The sequence below is a fragment of the Oryctolagus cuniculus genome, chromosome 7 (genome assembly GCF_051225735.1).
Source record: "Oryctolagus cuniculus isolate XC-2025 breed Fujian yellow rabbit chromosome 7, ASM5122573v1, whole genome shotgun sequence".
NCBI classification, from domain to species: domain Eukaryota; kingdom Metazoa; phylum Chordata; class Mammalia; order Lagomorpha; family Leporidae; genus Oryctolagus; species Oryctolagus cuniculus.
Window position 1 is genome coordinate 76,060,844 of NC_142873.1, and position 23,556 is coordinate 76,084,399.

The 23,556-nt window shown below is 39.5% G+C and overlaps 1 long non-coding RNA gene and 1 pseudogene across 1 annotated transcript in view; one reads left to right on the plus strand and one right to left on the minus strand.

The window, feature by feature from the left end:
* The window catches only part of LOC149125610 (uncharacterized), a 30,996-nt gene extending 8,475 nt beyond the window's left edge, over positions 1-22,521 (minus strand). Inside the window, exons 1-2 of the long non-coding RNA XR_016237176.1 lie at positions 22,311-22,521; positions 2,783-2,893 (exon numbers count right to left, since the gene is read on the minus strand). This is a non-coding gene — a long non-coding RNA (uncharacterized LOC149125610). The remainder of the gene's footprint in view (positions 1-2,782; positions 2,894-22,310) is intronic.
* On the plus strand, positions 6,814-6,933 carry LOC127493764 (5S ribosomal RNA; annotated as a pseudogene).
* Positions 22,522-23,556: the final 1,035 nt, after the last annotated feature.

Below are 23,556 nucleotides of genomic sequence, written 5' to 3' on the forward strand. Positions count from 1 at the left end.
ATGTGTACAACATACTAACTTGCTGGTTATAAATTACAGCTTTTCCCATAGTTCAATAACTTAAGAATTCCACGTTTTTGAAGTCTCAGAAGTTCTGTTGTTATTAAATTTCTTATACGAGATAATTTTCTTGTACTTTCAAAATGAGAGTGTTCCCAAGCAGGCCAGAGAAAGGAGCAATGAGACAAGGGGGTACGTGGGAGAGCAGCGGTGGACTGGGGACCTTCCTAGAGAGTCTGCAGGAAGCCCACCGAAATGAGGAGGAAATGCTTTTAATGAGTTAGACATCATGTACAAGAGCCACGAGACATCGCCAGCAAATTGATGTCACAAATAAAGTCATAAATTGATTTCTTATTACAAGGTGCCACATTTACAGTTTTTAAATAAAGGAAAATCATTTCCTGGAAATGTTACAGCCTTAACATAACTTCACAAGCATAATGGTGTGGGAGAATGAATTAGACAGGTGACTTGGCTTCAAATGAAATTTTTTGGAACTTGCAAAGATCTTACTGGGAGAGAAAATTCATGTTATTTTGTTTAAAATACAAAGTTGACAGTTTATAAAGCAAAGGTCAGAGTTTTGCTGATTGGTCTGTTTATCTTTTCATAGTCTAACCTTAATCAACAAATATGTATCGAGTGCTCTCTACGTGCAGGTAGCTAACTGTCCGTGCCTAGATGCATATCAACACGTGCAGCAACATAGTTATTGAAAAGCTCTGTTCTAAATGTGGTTTGTTCCTATTGTGAAAATCTACATTATGTTTTCCATGTGCAGGATCTGAATGGTTTCTTTAAATAGAGCATTCACACTGTAGATTTTTCAATCTTCAAAAAGCTTCAACCCTGCAGTGTTAATCAGGTGGAAGCTTATTACCTGGGAAACATGTGAAAAATAAGGTTATGTAGTAATCATTTGCAGTTTAAAAATAATTTTCTAAAATAAGAAAAATATTTCTAATTATAAAGAAATTATAAGAACGCTTCTATAAAAAGCAAGGCACCCTTAACTTAGACCGTCCAGAAATTATACTGCTAATGGATTTTCCTAACAAACATAAAATACTTGGCAATGCTATTTCAAGTCACAATACAGTTACATTCAAATTCAAAATTGTCTTACAGCAGCAATGACAGAATGAGAAATAACTGAATATCATGCAGATAGGAACAAATCATTTTGGAAAGCTTGCACAATTAAGTGGTTGTTAAAATTTTTGCTAATGCTTTCCGTACACACTCCTCTCTCTCTGTCTTTTGGAGGACCATGACTAATCCATTGCAATCCTTACGTTATCAGAGTGAGAGAGAGAGTTAAGTTATCACCTAATGGGAGCTCAGTGGCTAGGACTCCCAACCCAGCAGAAAAAGAGTATTCACTGTTAGATGCATTTTAAAAGTATGACTTAAATTACATTTAAGTCATAAGATAATTATGAACTTTCTTCTCTTTTATATTTATATGGCATATTTATTGAATTGCACAGTATGCTTTTACAATCAAGTGCTTTTTACGTTGCCGCCTTTGTTCATCCAAAATAAAACTGACAGTTATCCTTTTATAAGCTATTCCGAGAACATTTTCTCTTCTTTGAAGCTGATTGATGCACTACTTTAAATGTTCCTGCAAATATCTTTTCAATTCAAGTTTTTGCATAATGTAATAAGAAGATAAAAGAATTCTATACTTCAACAAGAGACATTACAAAGCAAGTAGAGACATTATCAAGGGCATTAACATGCTCCTAATAGCAATAAAACCTTTTAACTGTCTGATGTAGAACATGCTCCCACCAACCACCACAGATTATGGTAATTGGCTCCAATTTCTGAATCTTACATTGTAAAGTTCCAAAGAGTTAGGGAGAACTGAAAAACAAATCTCGAATACTCATCTTGTTATCGGTCCCATTATAAAATGTTTGCTTTCTACCTCTGACGAGGATTGGGCTTGTCCACCGCACTGTGCCTTGCTGTGCTATCATAGTTTTGCATCCTGTCTCATTTTTATTTCTTCTGACTGATATGAATACATTTTTTTCCCAAATAACCCTCTTCTAACTCCAAAACATCACAGTAACACAAATAGCATTTTCCTGCGAGTTTCAGTGTAACAAATGGGTTCTCTGTGCATGCCTGTGTCGCATCACATTCACTTTATGTGTTCTCTCATAACGGGGAGATACAACGGGGAAAAATATTCCATGAGGACGCTTTGATTTTTCTTTACAACACGCTAGTAAATTACACGAGTAGCCGTTCCATCCTGGCGGAGAGGAAATATAATTTCAAACTGAAGTTGAGCCCAGGTTCTGTTAAATTAAATAGCAATGGAAAAATAGTCCCTAGCTCTGGTGGTCTTAGGTAGGAGGCAGGGCAGTGGGGAATTGACACGAGCCGCTCCTCGGTGATTAACCTGCGGTTTCTGGTTGTGTTTCTAGGTGACGTGCCCATCGTGCAGGAAGCTTCTCCGAGGCTGGCGAGAGCAACTTGTCTGATTTGAGAAGTGCAGATCTATCAGCACCCAGAATCGGGCTCTGAAAAAGCTGTCATCTCATGTCTCTAAAACCGCCTCTGATTTAATGTACAAGATGTCAAGAAGTAAAGGACAATAAAATAAAAACCAAAAGAGGAGAACTATTTCAATTAAGAAGCGTTGCTATACCAATTCTTGTATATCACACAAAATAAAAGCTGTCAGAATCAATCTGTGTTTAAAAGGTTGATGCTTGTGATGCTTACATACAACATGCAAGACAGGGGGAAAAATACAAACCATTAACACAGAGCAGCTGAACTCCAAAAATTCTCTTCTCACCGGATGGATATTTGGTTGTTAAATTTTCCTAATGGCTCAAGGACATGTTTGAAGGAAAGGTGGTAGGGGCTGGAGAGAGAAAGAAAAAAAAAAAAAAAAAAAAAAACAGAAAAGTCTGACACATATAATATCCAGTTCTATTTAAAAAAAAAAAAAAAGGCAGATTCACACATTTGCAAGAATTTAATCTTAGTCAATAACTAAAAGCCTCATATAAGATTCTAGGAAGTTACCTTTTCTTGCTATGATTTTCCAATGATATTTGAATGTCTTTTTTCAAAGAAAAATAATTATTTTTTTCAAGGACAGCCCTATGACCCTAGTAATCAAATATCCTAAAGGTGAATTCAGAAAAAAATCTTTATGAAATTTGAGACAACCTTTTAGCTGAGAATATAATAATATTAAATCAAGATCTAAGTATTGCCAAAAATAAACAAATAAAACTCTTATTATGAAAGACATCACTTTGTTTTTATTTGTTTTCTTTTTCTTGAATTCATTGATTTTTTAAGCTAGCAGATGAAATTGTGCTTCTGTTGTGCAGGTGACTTTTCGAGTCCATGTGCATTATGGAATGGTAAATCCAGCTGATTAAAATCCACTCATTTGTTTTTAAAATATGCTATTTAGAAACATACAGCTCCATCTTGTCCCTGTAATTTGTATTGTGCTTTTTTATTGTATATTTACTATTGAAAAGGATGTTGGGCAGTGAAAAAAAAATGAATTCATTTCTATCCCACAATTGATTTGGGTGCTTCAGGGATGTACCTTTTCAATGGTCTTGAACCTTAATTTAAAAAATAAAATCAAGTTTTTCTAAAGGAGAAAACTTACAGAAAAAATTCTCTCCCCTATCATCAAGAACTTTTCTTAAAGTAATTTTCCAAGAGCAAAAGAGAACCAGCCTAAGTCCTGCCTCCAATCAAAAGGAGAAAAATAACTAAAATCAGCTCACCCATGATTTCCTTAATATACTTAAAAGAGATAAAATCCCATTGATGCTCTAAAAATAAAAATGAGGAAAGGGCAACTTTATTGATTCCCAGCAAACCAACGAACGTGTAGCTTATTGATAACACTAAACACCATCTAAGCCTTCAGTGATTTTCAACCAAAAGTCTGCCGCGGAATGAAGGTTTAAATCATCGTATTAATATATTAGAGGGAAAATTACCATGGGAGACACTTGGAAATTAATTAAAAACCCTGCACTCAGTTTGTTTGTGAGAGAAGATAAATATCACACATGGGAAAAGATGCCTGACAACCACCAGAGTTTTCAGATCCCAAATTAGACCCTGACAGCGATGTCTTTGTAGGACTCTCCTTGGGGTATGATAAGTAGAGATAGAGAATATGAAGATTTCTGATAGAAGTATTTATTACTGACACTTCGGAAGCATTCCATGTGTGGCACGGCAAAGCATGCTTCACCTCAGACAGAAATGTCAGGTTTTCTTCCAAGGTTTTTTTTTTTTTTTTTTTTCTTCTCTATTCCTCTTCTCCCATCCCCACTCCTCCCTCCCCCTCCGCCACTACCCCCCCCTTCTCCTCCAAAATCTGATCGCTTTTAGAAGTTCAACAGCAGCCCCTGGTGGAACTCTGCAGTTGTTTCATCCTGAGCACAGTTGTTCCTGTAACTCCATCCCTTCTGTTAATCGAAAGGAGTTTGTCGGTGTGTGCATTAGCACGTTTGGGGCACGCTCTTCCTGCAAGGCGGTGATCAGAATGCGGCCCAGAGGTACAGGTGTGCCGCTTTGTAATGGTCATTTCCCCAATTTTAGGAGCTGAAGTTTTGAAAATAGCTGTGTGTGTGTGTGTGTGTGTGTTTGTGCGTGCATGTGTATAACCAACAAAAATACTGCATTCCTTTTATGTATGAGGACCAGTAAGTAACTGCCCACTGCCCCTGTACAGTGCTTACCACAGGCTGTGTCCAAATGAAGAGGCTCCACACGGACTAGCAGGCGCTCACCATTTTGTTTGGCTCATGCGGTGTCACATTCAGCTTTGTCCCTTAACAAAATGAGCTACACAAAGTGGCAAAAAAAAGATTTCTCTGGGTCAGAGCTCAGAAGCACCACAGAATGCCCCTATGTGGTCCCATCAGAGTGCTGGCAGGGCTGACCCAGAGAGCCCCTGCCAGAGGTCATGGCTGCAGAGGTGGCAGCCATCGAAGACCACTGGCAGGCAAAGAGGAAGTGTGTCCAGGAGACTCCTAGAATGACACTCGCTCTAAATAACACTCTGACCTCAGAATCAACCCTTCAGGCTTCCTGGTCTGGCTGAAAGGCTTGTGAGATCATTGCAGGCATGGAAAGCCAAGACTCTGTGGCAAAAAAAATACCCTACATGGAGGATCTCTGTGAGACCCCAATGGAAAGAAGGGGCCATCAAAGAAGGATGTACTTTTCTCTAAAGGGAGGAAAGAACTTCCACTTTGCTTATGGCCCTGTCCAAATACTGATGGAGTTTGTGGTCACAAAAGGCTTCCATAGCCTTGACAGCCCATGGCAAGAACCTCGGGTGATCATTGATGGCATAAATAAGAGTGTTAATTGTTAAAGTTAATTGTTAAAGTCACTGTGCACTTCTCCCCATGTAGGACCTCTGTTCTTAATGAGTTGTGCTATGAGAATTAATTGCAAAACTTGTTCTCAAATTGTACTTTATATGTTGTGGGGGGGTAAACTATTGAAATCTGTACTTAGCATAGAGTTGGTCCTCTGTATATAAACTAAAAATGAACCATAATGAAGAAGGGGATGGGAGAGGGAGTAGGAGGTGGGACGGGAATCAGGGTGGGAGGGCAAGTATGGGAGAAAAAACCACTATATTCCTAAAGTTGTACCTATGAAAACTGCATTCATTAAATAAAAGCGCTTTAAAAAAAAAAAAAAAAAAAGAGGAAGTGTGTGGCTCTGTGTTTTCCATGGACAGTGTGAGTCTGCACTTCAAAAAGGTGCCCAGCAACAGGGCTCCACTCTACCTGCACCTGCTCTGGGGTCATCTGCCTAGAGGACAATGGCCTTTTTCCCAACCCAGAGGCACAGTCCTGTTGTGCAGCCTTGTCTTTGGGGCTGCATTCCTCCAGAGGGAGCTGCCTTCTCCATTCACATGGAGATGCCCTACAGGCTAGTGACAGCCTTGCTGTGGAGCATGGAGAGGGAGAATTATGGAGGGAAGAAAAGTGCTCTCTTAACAGAGATTCCCCAGTGTGCCTGGGCTGGGGACACAGATGCATTCACCCTCCCTGAGGCTATCATTAGAACAAAGGAACAATTGGAAGTTTACTGGAAAACACCAAAAGGTTTACTTTAGTAAATGTATTAAGTATCCTTATTTTGTGTGTTTTGATTTATATAACTTTTTATTTATATAAGGTGAACAAATTTCATGTATTTCCTATATACAGACTTAGAAGCATAATGATACTTCCCACCCTACCCTCCCTCCTGCCCACATTCCCATCCTCTCTCCTTCCTTTCTTGTTCTTTCTTTTAATTTTTACAATGACTTTTCTTAAATGTGGTTGCTTATTAAGAGGAAAAAGAAATAGTCCTTTAAATCTTGAAATGAATTTGTGGTGAATACTAGAGTATAGAAATATCATTTTGGGTAGAAAAAGCATTTTCGCATTTTCAAAGTATTGTCCTTCACCCGCCACAGAGACCACATGGATCTTTTCGCTGAATCAGCAAGCTGACATGTCAAGACAAGAGAAAATCTTCCATGACAGGCCACTTTGGGTGCCAAGCAGGGGGAACAGGTACAAAAAGAAAGAAGACTTGGTCTTCAGGGAGTTGTGATCTAGTGGAAGAAATAGATAGCATCTACATAGTTTTTCTATAATGTGATAGCAGTATACAGAGTCCTAAGAGACACACTGGAAACAGGAGGTCATTGAAGGCTTTCTATTTGGATGACATCTGCCCTGAGTCCTAAGGAAAGATTAAAAATTCATTCTAGAAAAGAAGGAGATTGTTTATGGCCATACCACCCTGAACGCACCCAATCTTGTCTGATCTCGGAAGCTAAGCAGGGTCAGGCCTGGTTAGTCACTTGGATGGGAGACCGTGTGGGAATACCGGATGCTGTAGGCTTACAAAAAAGAAAACAGAGGGAGAGAGGACATTGCAGGAAGAGAATCACTTTGACTCAAGGCGTGAAAATGTAAACCTGCATGTTCTATCCAAAGAGCTGCAGGCAGCTTGCTATTGCCAGAGGACACAACACAGGACAGTGAGTGACGGGAGTAGAGGCTGGACAGGTGGGTAAAGCCAAGAGAGGCTTGTCTGTCCTGCCAAGGAGATCAGAGACATTGGGGAAAGGATTGACGGTGGGGAGGAAGAATAGAATTGAAGATCAAAGGACTGAGCAGGATTTTGTCGTGATTACCCAAGAGAAAGGGAAGGACCTGAATTCAGGTGGTAGAAATGGGATTGGAAAGGAAATGGTTAGTTGAAGAAATATTGAGAAGTCAAAAGTAGGTGCCCTGTTGGATATAGACCTTGAAGGAGATGTCTGGGATGACTCACAGGTTTTAGAAGAGGAAGACAACAGAGATTGTGGTGTAATCAACCAGGCTAGAGATTGCAGGGGCCACACAGCTTTGTGGGAGAGAAGATGGCACTCAAAGTACTTCTCAAAATAAGTTCTCTGCTGTCCTCCGCAGGTCTGCACACAGTGCCTCGGAACACTGATGAACACTGTCCTCAATGGAACAGCTGCAGAGGGACCTAAAAGATCATTACGTCCTGTCATTTTCAAATATTGTGCCATAAGGACAGAGTGGGTGGCAAAGCAGGCAGAGGTGCCCACTCTCTCCCCAGATTCAATGCTGGAGGATCTACTTGTACTTGTTGTGTATATTTGAATCCTTCCTAAGACTTAGTTTGATAAAAAAAAAAAAAGAAAGAAAGAAAAAGAAAAGAAAAGAAAAGAAAATCACCATTTGAAAGCCACTGACAACCTCTTCCTTCTTTTTCCCCTTGGATTTATTTATTTGAAAGGCAGTTAACAGAGACAGACAGAGACAGGGGAGAGAGAGAGAGAGAGAGAGAGAGAGAGAGAGAGAGAGATCTTCCACCCACTGGTTCACTGGTTCACTCCCCAAATGGCTGCAAAAGCCAGGACTGGGCCAGGCCGAAGCCAGGAGCCAGGAGTTTCTTCCAGGTCACCCATGTGGGTACAGTGGCCCAAAGACTTGGACCATCTTGCACTGCTTTCCCAGGCACATTAGCAGGAGTTGGGTTGGAAGTGGAGCAGCCAGGACTTGAACTGGCTTTACCCACTATGCCATCATGCCATCTTTCACAGAGAGGAAACTGAGGCCCACAGGAAGGAAATAATTTGTCCACAGACACGAGTTGGGAGCAGAATCTAAGCTAGATCTATGACACTTACTTCACCACATGTGAGTTCCAAGTGTCTTCTAAGCCATAGTTTCCTTCATAAAGAAATTGTTTGATTTGTTATGTTTTGTGGCTCTAGAATCAAAAATCTTCTCATTAAAAACTCTCAGGCTGGCGCCGCAGCTCACTAGCCTAATCCTCCGCCTGCGGTGCCGGCACCCCGAGTTCTAGTCCTGGTTGGGCCCTGCACCCGCATGGGAGACCAGGAGGAAGCACCTGGCTTCTTGATTTGGATGGGCGCAGCGCACCGGCCGTAGTGGCCATTTTAGGGGTGAACCAACAAAAAAGGAAGACCTTCCTCTCTGTTTCTCTCTCACTGTCTAACTCTGCCTGTCAAAAAAAAAAAACTCTCAGGAATTTTTTTAGTTTTATTCATTTGATAGATTTTTTTTTAATTTCGTTTTTAATTGACACATAATTGTACATATCTATGGGGACAGTGTGATATTTTTGATGCTTGTTTACATGGTAAAATAAGCAAATCATGGTATTTTATATATTCATCACTTCATAATATTTACAATTTCCTTATGGTAAGAACATTCAGAATGTTCTGTTCTAGCAATTTTCAAATATTTTGTATAATACTGTTAACTATAATCATCCTACAATGTAATTGATTGCTGGAACTTAAATATTCATCAGTTATCTTCTGCCTACCAAAGACTCTTCCCAACTACTTGACCATTTCTGTTTGGATCTCCACTGTAAGTTTTGATCCTTGAATAGATTTTTCGTGATCCCACCAATTAGTATTGAACAAGGGATTATTTTCATCTCAAGTAAATAGGATTATTATCAAAGGCATGAGTTTCCTAAATCACTAGAGAATTATAATTTATTTATATTTTAAGATTTTTTTGATAATACAGTTTTTAAACCCACAGAGTTCCTAAGGTATAATAAGGTGTAATTTTTCAAAGGGATTACTTTCATGTTACATTAATCTTTCCATATGCATTACAGAGCTCACTAGAAATAACGCACCCAAACTCAATTAGCCTAACTTGATGGTACTAATAACTGATACCTGAAATAATTACAGTATAAGATGTTTTCAAAAAATGAGAATTTGAGCCAGAGTTGCCACCACTTACCATGCCCTCATCCCATATGAAAGTGCTGGTTTCAGTCATGGCTGCCCCTCTGATCCAGCTCTTACTAATGCCTGGGAAGCAGCAGGTGATGGCTCAAGTACTTGGGTTCCTGCCATCCTTTTGGAAGAACTGGATTGTGTTTTTTGCTCCTGGCTCCAGACAGGGCCAAACTCAGCCTGATCATGACAGGTGTTTCTCTCTCTCTCCCTCTCTCTCTCTCTCTCTCTCTCTCAGAAACAAAATCATTTTATAAAGAAAATTTTGAGGGGCCAGCATTTCGGGAGGATTAAGTCGCCACTTGCAAAGCTGGTATCCCACATGGGAGACAGTTTGAGTCCCAGCTGCTCTACTTCCTATCCAGCCCCCTGTTAATGCACCTGAAAATGCAGTGAAAGATGGTCCAAGTGCCTGGGACCCTGCCACTCACCTAGGAAACCAGGACTGAATTCCAGGCTCCTGGATGGAAGACCTCTCTCGCTCTCCCCTTGTCTACAACTCTGCCTTTCAAATAAATAAAATAGATATTTAAAAACAAAAGTAAAAGAAAAAAATGTGTGAGCCTTGGCTTCTTCATATATGAAGGATTCATCATAATGCCAAATTTATAATTGTTTGAAAGGATCAAATAAACTCTTGAATCTGGAGAAAAAAAGGAATATGATTCACTAAAGTATGCAGTTAACGTTGGCTATTATTACTATTCCTTTTTTGAACATTTCAACTTGCTGCTTATTACCAGGATTAAAAATATTATACAACACCTACAATAAACCTGTAAACATTAGCTTTAATTACCATGTTAGATACTAATGTACCAGATGTTAAAAAAAAAAGAAAAATTTAATATTATCTTTACTTTCCCTGGTTCCTAGTCCTTTTATTAAATTTACTTAGGATAAGGTTGAAAGTCAAAGCAAACATCCTGTTAACTAGCAGCATTCTACTTTCCCCAGGAAAATCTTGTTGATTTGAGAAACTGATTACAAGGTGGCCTAATGATTCCTTGAAACACCTCTAATAGCAATCCTTTTTTTTTTTTTTTCCTGAATTATCAGAATGCTCTGGAACTATTTTATAAGACAATAACCTCAGTAAAATTTAATTATATGTCTACTGAACATATATTTTATATAAATACTGAGGATAAGGCTCTGAGAAAAGGAAGAAATGGATTGTACATCCCTGTCCTCAACAGACTTGCTGTCACCAAGAGCTGTCAGCTTCCCCCCGAAGGTTTTCCTTCCATACATTTCCCAAGACAACTCTGAATAAAGCTGAATGAAACTGATTTTTTTTCCTAAACTTTAAAAAACCTTTGGTTGAACTACTGTATCTTGGACCATAGCTTCAAGAATGTATTTTCCTTTATGCATTTTGATATTTGAGAATAATGAATGCAAAAATTACTGGGAAGAGAAGGTCTGTAATTGACCGCCTAGGGAAACTATGCAAAATCCCTTCAAAATTCCCACCAGGAGTAGAAGAGAAGTGGATTCAGATACAGTCTGAAACCTTCCCAAGCTTTCTCCACTGGAATTCTAATTAGTAAAAATCGCTTTAAGCAATTTGAAAGCTGCTTAATTTAAATACAGGAAGTGTTTCCTTAGGCTCCATAATACTTTGGCAGAGCTGATCCTATTTCCTCAGATTAAATAGAAGAAAATTCTTTCCTCGGGAGATTGAACCACACACAATAAGATCATTCATTAGAATGTTCATATAAATTCAAAATATAGCAGGGGAAGAGCAAATGTCTTCTTCATAAAGAGTAACACCCTAGAAATGGACTCATAACTGGTTTTTCTCTTGAGTTTTGGCCTTCGTGGAATATAATTCTCCAGGAAGAATCACTAAGGTGATAACTCATTTGACAATGAAACCAAGTGTGGGACAGCTTTTTAAAAAATTAAATCATTTTTCCCAAATAAAAAATGTCTGTCGATATTATTTGCACCTTAAGAGTTTCATTTCTACTCACGAAAATAAAAGCTGTACCTTCTGTATTCTAATTCTGAATCCTCTTCGTACCACGTATGACTTAGCAATAGGAAAATCCCATAAACTTTTGAAAGTCTGCACTTGCCAGGAAAGGAGAAGCTTCATTGGAAAACCTGCTGCTCGGATGCCTGCTTGATCAGGGGGTGGGAAGGATATGCTTCTAAAACTTCTTTATTGTCCAAGAACACAAAGGGGAGCACTTTGCAATCTCTCTCCATCCTTCTGCAAATTTACATCACCTTACTAAATTTGATAGCTAAATCGTGTTCTGACAGGGTTGTTGAGACTTGGGTGTCAGATTTAGAAATGTTATTGTTGAGGCTTACTTTGATGGTGAGATTTTAGAAGCCTATTTCCCTGCTAAACAAATGTATTATAGAGTGATGGATAACAGAGATTCAAAGGATTACAATGAGAGATCAAGGAGTTCACCTGCAATATCTATCGCATTGACAGCCGACTTTATTGAAGTTTCACAATATTAACTGCCTCTCTGTGGACTGGCTTAGCTGAGGAGGTGATTATCAATTTATCACCAGTCAAAACACAAATTGCTTCATGTACAGTGTCTGTGCCATAATCATGTACCTTGAATCTGATCAAGCTGAAATGATCCTACTAGGAAGATTCTTGTAAGAGTGAAGAAGGAACATCATCTGGGAACTTCTCTAATGAAATTGTGTCTAATTCTTGGTTTGATTGACCCTCTTTCCTGAAGCCTACAGTATGAATGCACCACTCCAGCAGGAAATAAAGATGAAGCCTGAGAGACTGATGGAGAGAATTTTAGAGGCTGTTGACTCCCTCTTCCTGAGTCTTACTTCCTCTAACCACCCTCACTCCCACACCAGAGATAGCAGGTAAGAAATTGATGAATCCTAGGCCGGCGCCGCGGCTCACTAGGCTAATCCTCCGCCTAGCAGCGCCGGCACACCGGGTTCTAGTCCCGGTCGGGGCGCCGGATTCAGTCCCGGTCGGGGCGCCGGATTCAGTCCCGGTTGCCCCTCTTCCAGGCCAGCTCTCTGCTGTGGCCAGGGAGTGCAGTGGAGGATGGTCTAGGTGCTTGGGCCCTGCACCCCATGGGAGACCAGGAAAAGCACCTGGCTCCTGGCTCCTGCCATCGGATCAGCGCGGTGCGCCGGCCGCAGCTCGGCGGCCATTGGAGGGTGAACCAACGGCAAAGGAAGACCTTTCTCTCTGTCTCTCTCACTGTCCACTCTGCCTGTCAAAAAAAAAAAAAAAAAAAGAAAGAAATTGATGAATCCTTACAACTCCCTTCACAGTGGAAAGACTTTTACTTTTACCCTGAAATTCCATGCAGCAGAATAGGAGCTGACTGAATTACATATAGAAAATTATCTGGGACAGCAATGAACCAGCATTGAGATGACTGCATTATCTCTTTGATGCCATTTGTCATTAATATAGCAAGAACCTTTATTTTATAACTCCACCTACCTTCCTGATTTTATACTTTAATAAGGTCTCTTTCTCCACATACTAAGTTCCAACAATAGTCACTCCAATTAATATTTATTAATTGCAGGCATGGAGGGAGAAGATTTGGCCCTTAAGTTTTGTCTGATCAGAGCAACAATTAACAGCCGCCAAGCAGACACACATGGACCACTTACTATATGTCAACTACTATTCTAATAGGTAGATAGATGATAGATAGATAGAAGAGATAGGTAGATAATAGATTTGTCTAATCTTCTTAACAAGCATGTGAGGAGGCACTATTATTTACCCTGCATTTCAATGAGGAAATTGATGAGCAGAAATATTTTGTAATTTGACCAAGATTATCCAGCCTGCAAGCTGACTGACAGAGATGACCCTAGAACCTTACAGTTCTAAAACTCAGCCTCCTTTCAGTCATACACTGATTAGATTGCATTTCTTTGCCCAACTCTAACTGCTTACTGTCATACAGAGAAAGATAGTATGATATACATTCTCTACAATTTTCATGCAAAATGTCCAACATTCAACAAAAAAAATACCAGACATAACAGGAATTAAAGGAAAAATAAAACAGACATATGGGACCAGTGCTGTGGTGCAGCAGGTTAATGCCCTGGCCTGAAGCATCCCATATGGGCACCGGTTTGAGACCCAGCTGTTCCACTTCCAATCCAGCTCTCTGCTATGGCCTGGGAAAGCAGTAGAAGATGGCTCAAGTCCTTGGGCCCCTGTGCCCGCATGGGAGACCCAGAAGAAGTCCCTGGCTCCTGGCTTCGGATCAGCGCAGCTCTGGCCATTACCATCGGATGGAAGACCGATCTCTCTCTCTCTGCCTTTCCTCTCTCTGTGTAACTCTGACTTTCAAATAAATAAATAAATAAATCTTTAAAAAGTAAAATAAAATAAACAGACATAAAAAACAGGCCACAGAATGATCCAGATAATAATGATCAAAAAATATGTCAAATGGAAATTCAAGAACCAAAAAAATTAATAATAAAATACCGATTCAACAGATGAGCTAACAGATTAAACACAGCTAAAGAGACTTGATTCTAAAACATACCTCAGCTGAATATCCAGGGTCTGCCTCCATGGCACAGCAGGTTAAAGCCCCAGCCTGCAGATTTGGCCTCCCATATGGGTATCGGTTCAAGTCCAAAGGTGCTCCATTTCTGACTCAGCTCCCTGTTAATGCACCTGGGAAAGTAGTGGGAGATAGCCCAAGTTCTTGGGCCTCTACGCGCACATGGGAGACCCAGAGGAACCTCCTGGATCATGGCTTTGGATCAGCTCAGCTCAATCCATTGCAACCGTTTGGGGAGTGAACCAGACAATGGAAGACCTATTTCTCAATCTCTCTCTCTCTCTCTGTGTCTCTCTTTCTCTCTCTCTATCTCCCTTTCTTTATAACTCTTGCAAATAAATAAAAATAAACCTTTAAAAATATCCAAAGCACAAAAAGAAGATATGAAAATAAAACGTTAAAAAGAGAGCAAGAGACAATAGGAGATAACAAAACCCTAATGTAAGTGTGTCTGAAGCTGCAGAAGTGAGGTAGAATGGAAATGGGGGCAAAAGCAACATTTGAAGAGAGATATATGAGAATTTCCCAAAACAAATGAAAGATATCTAACCTTGAACATGGCTGGTCATGTCATAGTGAAATTGCCACGTGACAAAGACAAAGACTACACGCTAAGAGCAGCCAGATAAAGAAATGTCTGTCCTTCAAAGGAGCTACAGCAAGGACAACTAAGTTCCCAACAGAAACCAGGCCAGAAGAAAATAGGATGGCATCACAAAGTGCTGAAAAAATCATTTGACAACTTTGTAGTGTACACGCAGTGAAAACATTCTTCCAATTTGACAGCACCGAAAAAATACTTTTTTTTTTAATCAGCAGACTTATACTTGAAGAAATCCTGAAAAGATTTCTTTAGTCAAGAGGCAAATGATCCCAGATATAAGAAGAGACATTAAAAATGATAAAAAGGTAAATATGAATATCAATATGAGTGACTGACTACAAAACATTTAAATACATGTATAATTAGAATGTGTGAAAGCAATAACTCAAACAAAGGAGATAAATGAAATGAATGTGTCCTTAAATACTAACATTGTCTGACAATGCTACTAATTGATATTATAGTCTGTTAAGTAATGGAGGCATATTATTATATCTAGTGAATATAATGCCAGAAGCAAACATTTGGTGTAGAGGTTAAACCTCCAGTTAGGATATCCATGTCTCACAATAGAGTAGCTGGGATTCATTTCCTGGCTTTCAGCTCCTGATTCCAGATTTCTACTAATCAGACACTGGGAGACAGTAGTGATGGGTCAAGTAGTTGGGTTCATGCTACCAACATAGAAACCCTGGATAGAGTTCACAACTCTTGGCTTTAGCCCCCTCTACAGTTGTGGTCTTTTGAGGACTCAATAAGCATATGAGAGCTCTGTCTTTCTATTTGTCTCTCAAACAAATTAAAAATAAATGTTAATATACATAATTCCAAATGTATCAGTAATTACATTAAATGTAAATGGGTTACATGCTTCAACTGAAAGGCAGTTTGTCTAATTAGATTTAAAAATAATAATTAAACTATATGTTGCCTAAATAAGTACATTATAAATACAAGGACTCAGAGAGGTTGACAGTAAAAAGAATGGAAGAACAGATATGTAAAAACCATTAACAGGGTCCAATGCAGTGGCACAGTAGGTTAATTCTCCACCTGCAGTGCAAGCATCCCATATGGGCACCAGTTCAAGTTTTGGTTGCTCCACTTCTGATTCAGCTTTCTGCTATGATCTGAGAAAGCAATAGAAGATGTCCCAAGTGCTTGGGACCCTGCATCCACTTGGGAGACCCAAAGAAACTCCTGGTTCCTGGCTTTGGATCGGCACAGCTCTGGCCATTGAGGCCACCTGGGGAATGAACCAGCAAATGGAAGACCTCTCTCTCTCTCTCTTCCTCCATATCTCTGTAACTCTGCCTTTCAAATAAATAAATAAATCTTAAATAAAAGCCTTTAAGAAACACAATAAGAAACATTTCATAATGATGCTTAGAAATTAATCTACCAGGCTGGAAATGCAGCTCACTAGGCTAATCCTCCGCCTGCGGCGCTGGCACCCCGGGTTCTAGTCCCGGTCAGGGTGCCGGATTCTGTCCCGGTTGCCCCTCTTCCAGGCCAGCTCTCTGCTGTGGCCCGAGAGTGCATTGAAGGATGGCCCAGGTGCTTGGGCCCTGCACCCACATGGGAGACCAGGAGAAGCACCTGGCTCCTGGCTTTGGATCGGTGCAGCACCAGCCACAACGCGCCAGCCGTAGCGGCCACTTGGGGGGGTGAACCAACAGGAAAAGGAAGATCTTTCTCTCTGTCTCTCTCTCTCTCACTGTCTAACTCTGCCTGTCAAAAAAAAAATAAAGAAATTAATCTACCAGATATGAGAATTTCAAATTTTTATTCTCTCAAAACTTTAAAGCAGAAATAGATAAAACTAAAAGTATAAAGAGATAATTCCACAATAAAAGGATAGAGATAATTTCATACTTTCCTCAATTCTTTGTTAAACAATCAGTCTAAGTGATATTATTTCTAACCTTGACATCAGTAATACCTAAAAATCTGCATCTATTAAAAGAACATAGAACATTTACCAACCTGACCATATGCCCAGCCATAAAACAAGCCCCCAAACCCAACAAATTTCAAAGCATTGAAACCTTTAATATATTCTCTGAACCAAATCAGAGAAATCAACAACCAAATAATTAGTAAAATATCCCCAAACATTAGGAGATTGGTAAAAAAAGAAAAACCTTGTAAATCATATACTATTTTGAACGGAATGATAATGAAAACATGACATTTCAGTGACTTATGAATACGGGTCACTCTGCTTAGAGAAAACCCAGTGACGGCGGTTACCCTGGGAAAGAAGGTTAACAACCAAGAGACAGCCTAAGTGGGGGCCTCTTGGGTACAGAGATACTCTGTCTCTTGTGGCAGGAGGCAATTACATGAATGTGTTAGTTTTTGGAAAATTTGACCAAACTATACATTCATAATTTGGTCATTTTTTGTTTGCTTGTTATACTTGAAGAAAAATTTATTAAAAAAAAACACTAGAAATTATTCCTGACCTCTCATTTTGTCACTTCCCACATCCAGATCATCCACGTCTCCTATCAGCTTTAATTCAAAATATCTCCAGCATCCGCCATTTCTTACTACCAGCTGTCAACTTGCTTTAGGTCGACAGCATGGCTTCATGTCAAAGCTTCAGACTGGCCTCCCTGCTTCTGCCTTCGCTCCCTGTAGCCTGCTGTCCATATAGTCACCTGGGTGAACTGTTGAATCGAAATCAAAGCATGTTACCAACCTCCGCAAGATAGTCCAGTTGGCTTTTCATTTCACTCGTGAGGCAAGCCAAGTGATTGTCATGACTTCTGTCTCTACATAATCTAGACCATCATCCCCTCTCCTACTTCATCTCCTACTGCCCCATGTCTTGCTCACTCTGCTCCAACCTTACTACCTCCTTGCTCCTCCCTGAACATGCCAAGCACATTCCTGCCCTCACAACATTAGCATTCACCATTTGTTCTGCCTGAATGTTTCTTCCCCTAGATTCACATAGTAGATCTCTCAAATGTCACCTTCTTCCCTATTGTCTGGCATTGCAAATTCCTCCACTCACAGCAATCTCCAATCCCTCTTCAGTTCATTTACCAAATATTTATCAAGAGTCAGCCAGGGACTGCGCTAGGTGCTCAGGGTAAAATAGCAAACAAACTAGGCAAAGATTCCTACATTCACGGGGTATAAATTTTAGTAGAGGAAAACATACAATAAGCATAAATGCATGAATGATACGATGTGTGAGAAACAGATAAATACTATGGAAATAAACTTGAGAAGGGGGTAAGAATGGACTCACTTTATAAACAGGGTGCTCAGGCAAGCTTTAGTGAGAATGACATCTGAGCAGTACTCTGAAGGTGGTAAGAGTATTAGCCATGTAGATATGGGAGGAGAAACATCCAGAACAAGGAAAACAAGCAAAAGCTCATGGTAGGAGAGTACCTGACATGGCTGAGGAACTGTAAAATGTCAGGGGCAGCTGGGGTGATGTAGGGTGAGCAGCTGTCCAAGTTTTCCAAGGACTCAAGAGTTCCCTGGGAAAGATGACTTTCAGAGCTAAAACCAGGAATATACAGGGTAAGCCAAGATGGTTAGTTGGTCACCACTGAGAGAAAAAGTTGTTGGAGTTGAGGTCAAAGCGGTAGTAAGGGGTGGGATTGGCACAAGATTACAAAGAACCATGAGAACCATCTTCACTTTGAGACTGAGAAAAATGAAGGAGTTTGGAATGTTTTGAACAGGAGAATGCAGTGATCTGACTTAACACTTGAAACTTGTGCCTGCTGTGTTGGAAATGGGATGCAGAGACACAAGGCAGAAGAAGGGACAGCATCTCAAGTAGAACCACAGCCACACAGGTGAGAAATGTGGCAGCCTGAACCAAGCAGGTGTCAGAAGATGCCATGATATACTGCATAATACTTCCTAACAGATTGGATGAGGGATGTAAGAGAAAGAAGAAGAAGAACTTCCAGGGTTTTTATCCAAGCAACTGGAAAAACAGAATTGCCATTAGCTGAGACAGTGAAGACTGATCCCAGAGCAAGTTTGGTGGGAAAGAAAATCAGTTCCTTATTAGATATTTTATATTCACTTCTTAGCAATATAAAATACTATATATCGTATTTATTTATATCTATATTCACCCACTAGACTGTAATCCTCAAGAAAGCGAAGATTTTTATTTTGTTCTACTATATCACCATTATCTAGAATAAGTTCATATATTTCATAAATATCATGGAGTCCCTCCTAGGTTACTGGGACTGTGCTAGGTTCTATGAACATAATAAAGCACATCATGTGTTCTTATGATTGCCAGATAAAATATAGATTGGAGAAGGGAAGAAATAAGGAAATGAAAAGGGGAGATATGCCTTAAAAGGCTTTCTTAGAAAGCAATAATGAAAAAAATTGAGGAGCAAAGCTCTACTTGAAGAGTGGAGATTGGGAGTGCTTAAAAGATGTGTTCTCCCCAGAGAGAGAGGCAACAGGGATGGGAAGGCGCAGAAGAGGGCATTCTGTATGGCAGAAACAGCATATTCCCAGGCTTTGAGGGAAAGAAGGTAAACAACGTAAAATGCAACTGTGTGGTCAAATAAGATAAGGTCTTAGAAGGGTTTATTGGATTTAGCAATTAAGAGGTCACTGGTCATTTAACCTCTTTGTGCTTCAGTTTCAATACTTGTTAAATTAAATTGAAAAATAATCTCTAAAGCAACTTACGCTCAAATGCTCTCACCAGGTGGGGTCTTTTACACACAGAGACACAACCGCTTCCACTCACTCCCACACATACACACTAATATTTTCCTTAATCTAATTTTTCTATCTCTCTGCAGCTATATTTGCCTTTGGAGAATTCCAGTTCTCTTTGTTTAATTACAATAATGCTTTGAAAAGATCAATTATAAGAGTCTACTGTGCCTTGATAAACTGAGCTGCTGTACAATAAACTCGTTAATATCAGTCCCTATAAACATTTCCAATGCCTTATAAATACCTTTTACAATGCAATAAACTCTTTAGAATGTGGATACCAGATATTAAATTTTTTCTATTTTATTTTATTTGAAAGGCAGAGGCACAGAGAGAGAAAGGGGGAGAGAGAGAGATCCCAATTGCTTTTTCACTCCTCAAATGCCCACAATAGCTGGTGTTAAGCAAAAACCAGGAACATGGAACTCAGTCTGGGTCTCCCATGTGGGTGGCACGGACCCAACACCGCCTCCCTGTGTGTACATTAGCAGGAAGCTGAAATTGCGAGTGGAGCCAAGACTTGAATCCACACACTTCAATAAGCGGTGCAAGCATCCCAAATGACATTTTAACCACTAAGCAAAACACCTACCCTTATTCTTTTAATTAATTTATTTATTTGAGAGGCAGAGGGTTAGAAAGAAAAAGAGGAATGAGCACTCCATCTGCTGTTCATTCCCCCAAAAGCCCACAACAACCAGGGTTGTTCAGCCAAAACTGGGAGCTGTAAACTCAACCCAGATGTGCCACATGGGTGGTGAGAATCCAGTAATCTGAGCCATCACTGTATCACTCAGGTCTGCATTAGCAGGAAGCTGGGGTAGGAAGCCAAAGGCAGGTGTCAAACCCAGGTAGCACAATATGTGATTCAGGCAAGGCCAAACTCCCACCTCGGAATCATGCTTTTAATTGTCTAAAAGAAGATTACATTTGAGATGATGGATATACTAAATACATTTATGATATTATGTTTGTGATAAGTAGGTTACACAATATATCCTTCTAATCAAAGCATCACACTGCACCCCATAGGTGTGAAGAATTACTAAAACAACAAAAAATAAGAATATAAATGAAACCAATTATATTGGAATGAGATTATTGTTTTCTAAATTAGTGATATAGTAACACATGTACGTCTTTATTACATTAAGTAATAAGTCAAGCAGTTCTAATAACTACTATAATTTTGAAGTAGTGATGATCATACACAAGACATTAGGGTGCTTAAAACAATGTGAATGTACCATGAAATTTCACAGAAAATACATATTGTGAAATTATGTGTGGATTTCAAAAGCGTTGGCAATAAAATGAACTTATTTCCAAATCTGTGTTCCACAAACATTTTGAAGTCCTCTCCTATAGGTTGTGATGACAATATCTGTGATTTCTAGTGATGACAAAGTCACAGTCATGGCTAATGAAACTGTGCTATGTTGCCTACATTCATCATTCCACAAGCCTTTGAATTTTACTTACAGGCTAATCCAAGGGAAGATTCTGTTTTCTACCTGACTGCATAGGCCCCTCCCCACTGTCCTAGGGTGTTCAGCCCAGTCAGGACTTTCTCTTTGAATAACATAGCTCTGTGGTACAGCTCCATCCCTGCGACGCCTCAGACCTGCAGCTGCTCCATTACTAGGGGCACACTGCCCTCCCATGGTGTCTCCGGAAGAGGTTAGCACTAATGCCTTCTGCAACAAAGCAGCCTTTTAGGACATTAGACCCAACCTGCAAATTAATACACTGGTTCATCACAATTCATTAATCAAACTCAGACTGGATTTAACAACAGATTATTAAAGACTCAAAATTATATCCACAGGGGCAAAAAAAAAAAAAAAAACAGCTTCCAGAGGGTCAAATGTAATGTGAATGGCTTTGCATAAAACCATAAACCTGCTATTAAATTAAAAACAGGAAAAATTATGTCCAATCCTTATCTCCGTTTTTTTTTTTGCAAAAGGACTGCCACAAGAATTTATTTCTTCACTGTCCCTGGCTACACAGTGAAAACTAAAAGGCTAAAATGCAGTGGTTCTGATGTTTGGTTGGTAACTTACACTAACACATACTGACTGAGGTGAAGACATTGAAGAAATTCTTCCCATAGTTCATTGCTAATAGAATGCTGTCACTGTTTTCATCTGGCAAATTTTCCTCATATGCTGGGACAGCTCAGGGACAGGCACACTGGCTGGGGGACTCACTCCCTGTGAGAGTGCCTAACAGTGGAGGACTTGCTACCTCATCCTACCATTTTCCCATCTCTCACCTCAAATGTGCTTGCTCCAGACAAACAGGTCTATTCTTCTATGAACAAAAACAGAAGGGAGAAGCTATGACTTCCATTTTTTCCTTTCTCTTCAGGGAATTCAGATAGACCCACTGGGAATTCCCAAAGGCATCCAAACCCATTCAGAATACTATTATTTGGCATATCAGAATGCTACAATCAACTGTGCAATGAATTTATTTTTAAAAGGTTACATTTTAGAGTAGCAATCATAAAGAGTATAATAATAGGTATGGTAAAGACAAATATAAAAGACTGAATGATTTTGCGCCATCTTTACTCTTTCCTCATTAGGATTGAATCATTAGTTCTTGTTTTTGCAGAAAGATTTGTGAAAATTACTTGCACTCATTAAGGTAGATTGACATTTCTGGAAACAAAAGTGATTTATTCAAATTGTGTACCTGTTTGATATTTATAGGGTGTTTTTGTCTTAGTACTGTCCATTATAAACTCAAAACTCCTGAACAGGGACTGTCTCTTTGTTATATACCTGAAAGTAATGAAAAACCTCTCTGTAAAAATTAGCTGCTATACACTGTAGACACCAAGATATATAAAATGATATTATAGATGAAGTGAAATATACCAAAAATAACATAATACATGAACAATGTAGTATTGTATTAAATATGTAGTGTATATATTTATATATATATATATACATAAATCTGTATATATTGAAGTCCAAAATACTTGACATCTTTAAAGAACTTTATAAATACAATGAGATTCTAATAGAGCAAGACTCAAGTTGGGATTTTGGTAACTCAAAGCAGCAAATACCTAGTCCGATTTTGTCGCCACCTCTCCCAACGTCCAGCACTCTTTCCCAGCAGCTTGGGTTCATCATTCATCTTAACACAGCATTGCAGACACCTCCATTAATTGTTCAGTGGTCACTTGAAAGAAATTGCGTCCACTCTACCAAGGCATAGGTCCTCCCACGTAGTAGATGATCCACAAATATTCATAGCAGAAAACAGGAGCTCCTTATGCTGTTTCCAAATGAAAATACATTATGTTAGCACTGTCCTTCCAAACCCACTTAATCCTCCTAATTCCCAGGAAGAGTTATCATAGAGATTAACTGCAAAAGAGTGTCTCATAAAAATATTTTGGACTGATGCACTGAGCCTCGGATTTCAAGTAGATGTTTTCTATTCTATCATGAGGGAAATTGTATACACCAGAAAAGAAAGCTACATTCACTTGAAAACACAACTATAAAACTCATATCATAGAAACAAGGGACATTATAGGCAAGAATGATTATCAAAAATGAAACAAACCTTAACATTTGAATGGTAGTGCTCTGGCCAAAAGAGTGCTATTGAGACTCCTTCCTGCTCTAAGGTGAAATAAGTGGACAAATTATAGTAATTGCTACAGCGTAGAAAGCTCTTACTTACGGCTATCTGCTGTTAGGTGACATGAAACAACAACCCTTGATGCACATGATGTAGGCATTAGCATTGCCACCTCACTGAGAGCTTCAGCAACTCGCCTGAGGTCACACAAGGCAGTTGTTGAGTCAACACTCAATGTCCCATCCAAATGTCCCATCCGGCCAACTCCAAAGCCCCCTGTGACGTGACTGCTCTCTCCTCTGCCGCTCGTCCTCAGGTCCTTTCTCAAGGTACCTCTCCAAGAGCTCCTCAGGTGGAAAAAGTAAATACCGAAACAACAATCTGGGGCCCTTATGGATCTTTGGGCCAGTTCTCTTTAGACAGCCTACACAGTATAAGTGGCAGAATAGCAAAGTAGTCAGTGGCTTGGGCTTGGAATCAGATTGCCCAAATTGGTTTGCCAATTCTAAACCTTCCATGTATGACAATTTTCTTATTTTCTTTGTGCCTCAGAGTCCTCATAAGTAAAGTGGGTGTGGCAGCAATAATTAATGGGGCTGGCTGTAGTGATAATTAAATGAGTTAACCAAGATGAACTACTCAGTGCTCAACACATAGGAAGTGCTAAGTGTTTAAATATTAGACAACACTTTTTAGCTCTTGTGACTGTAATGGAAGGCAGA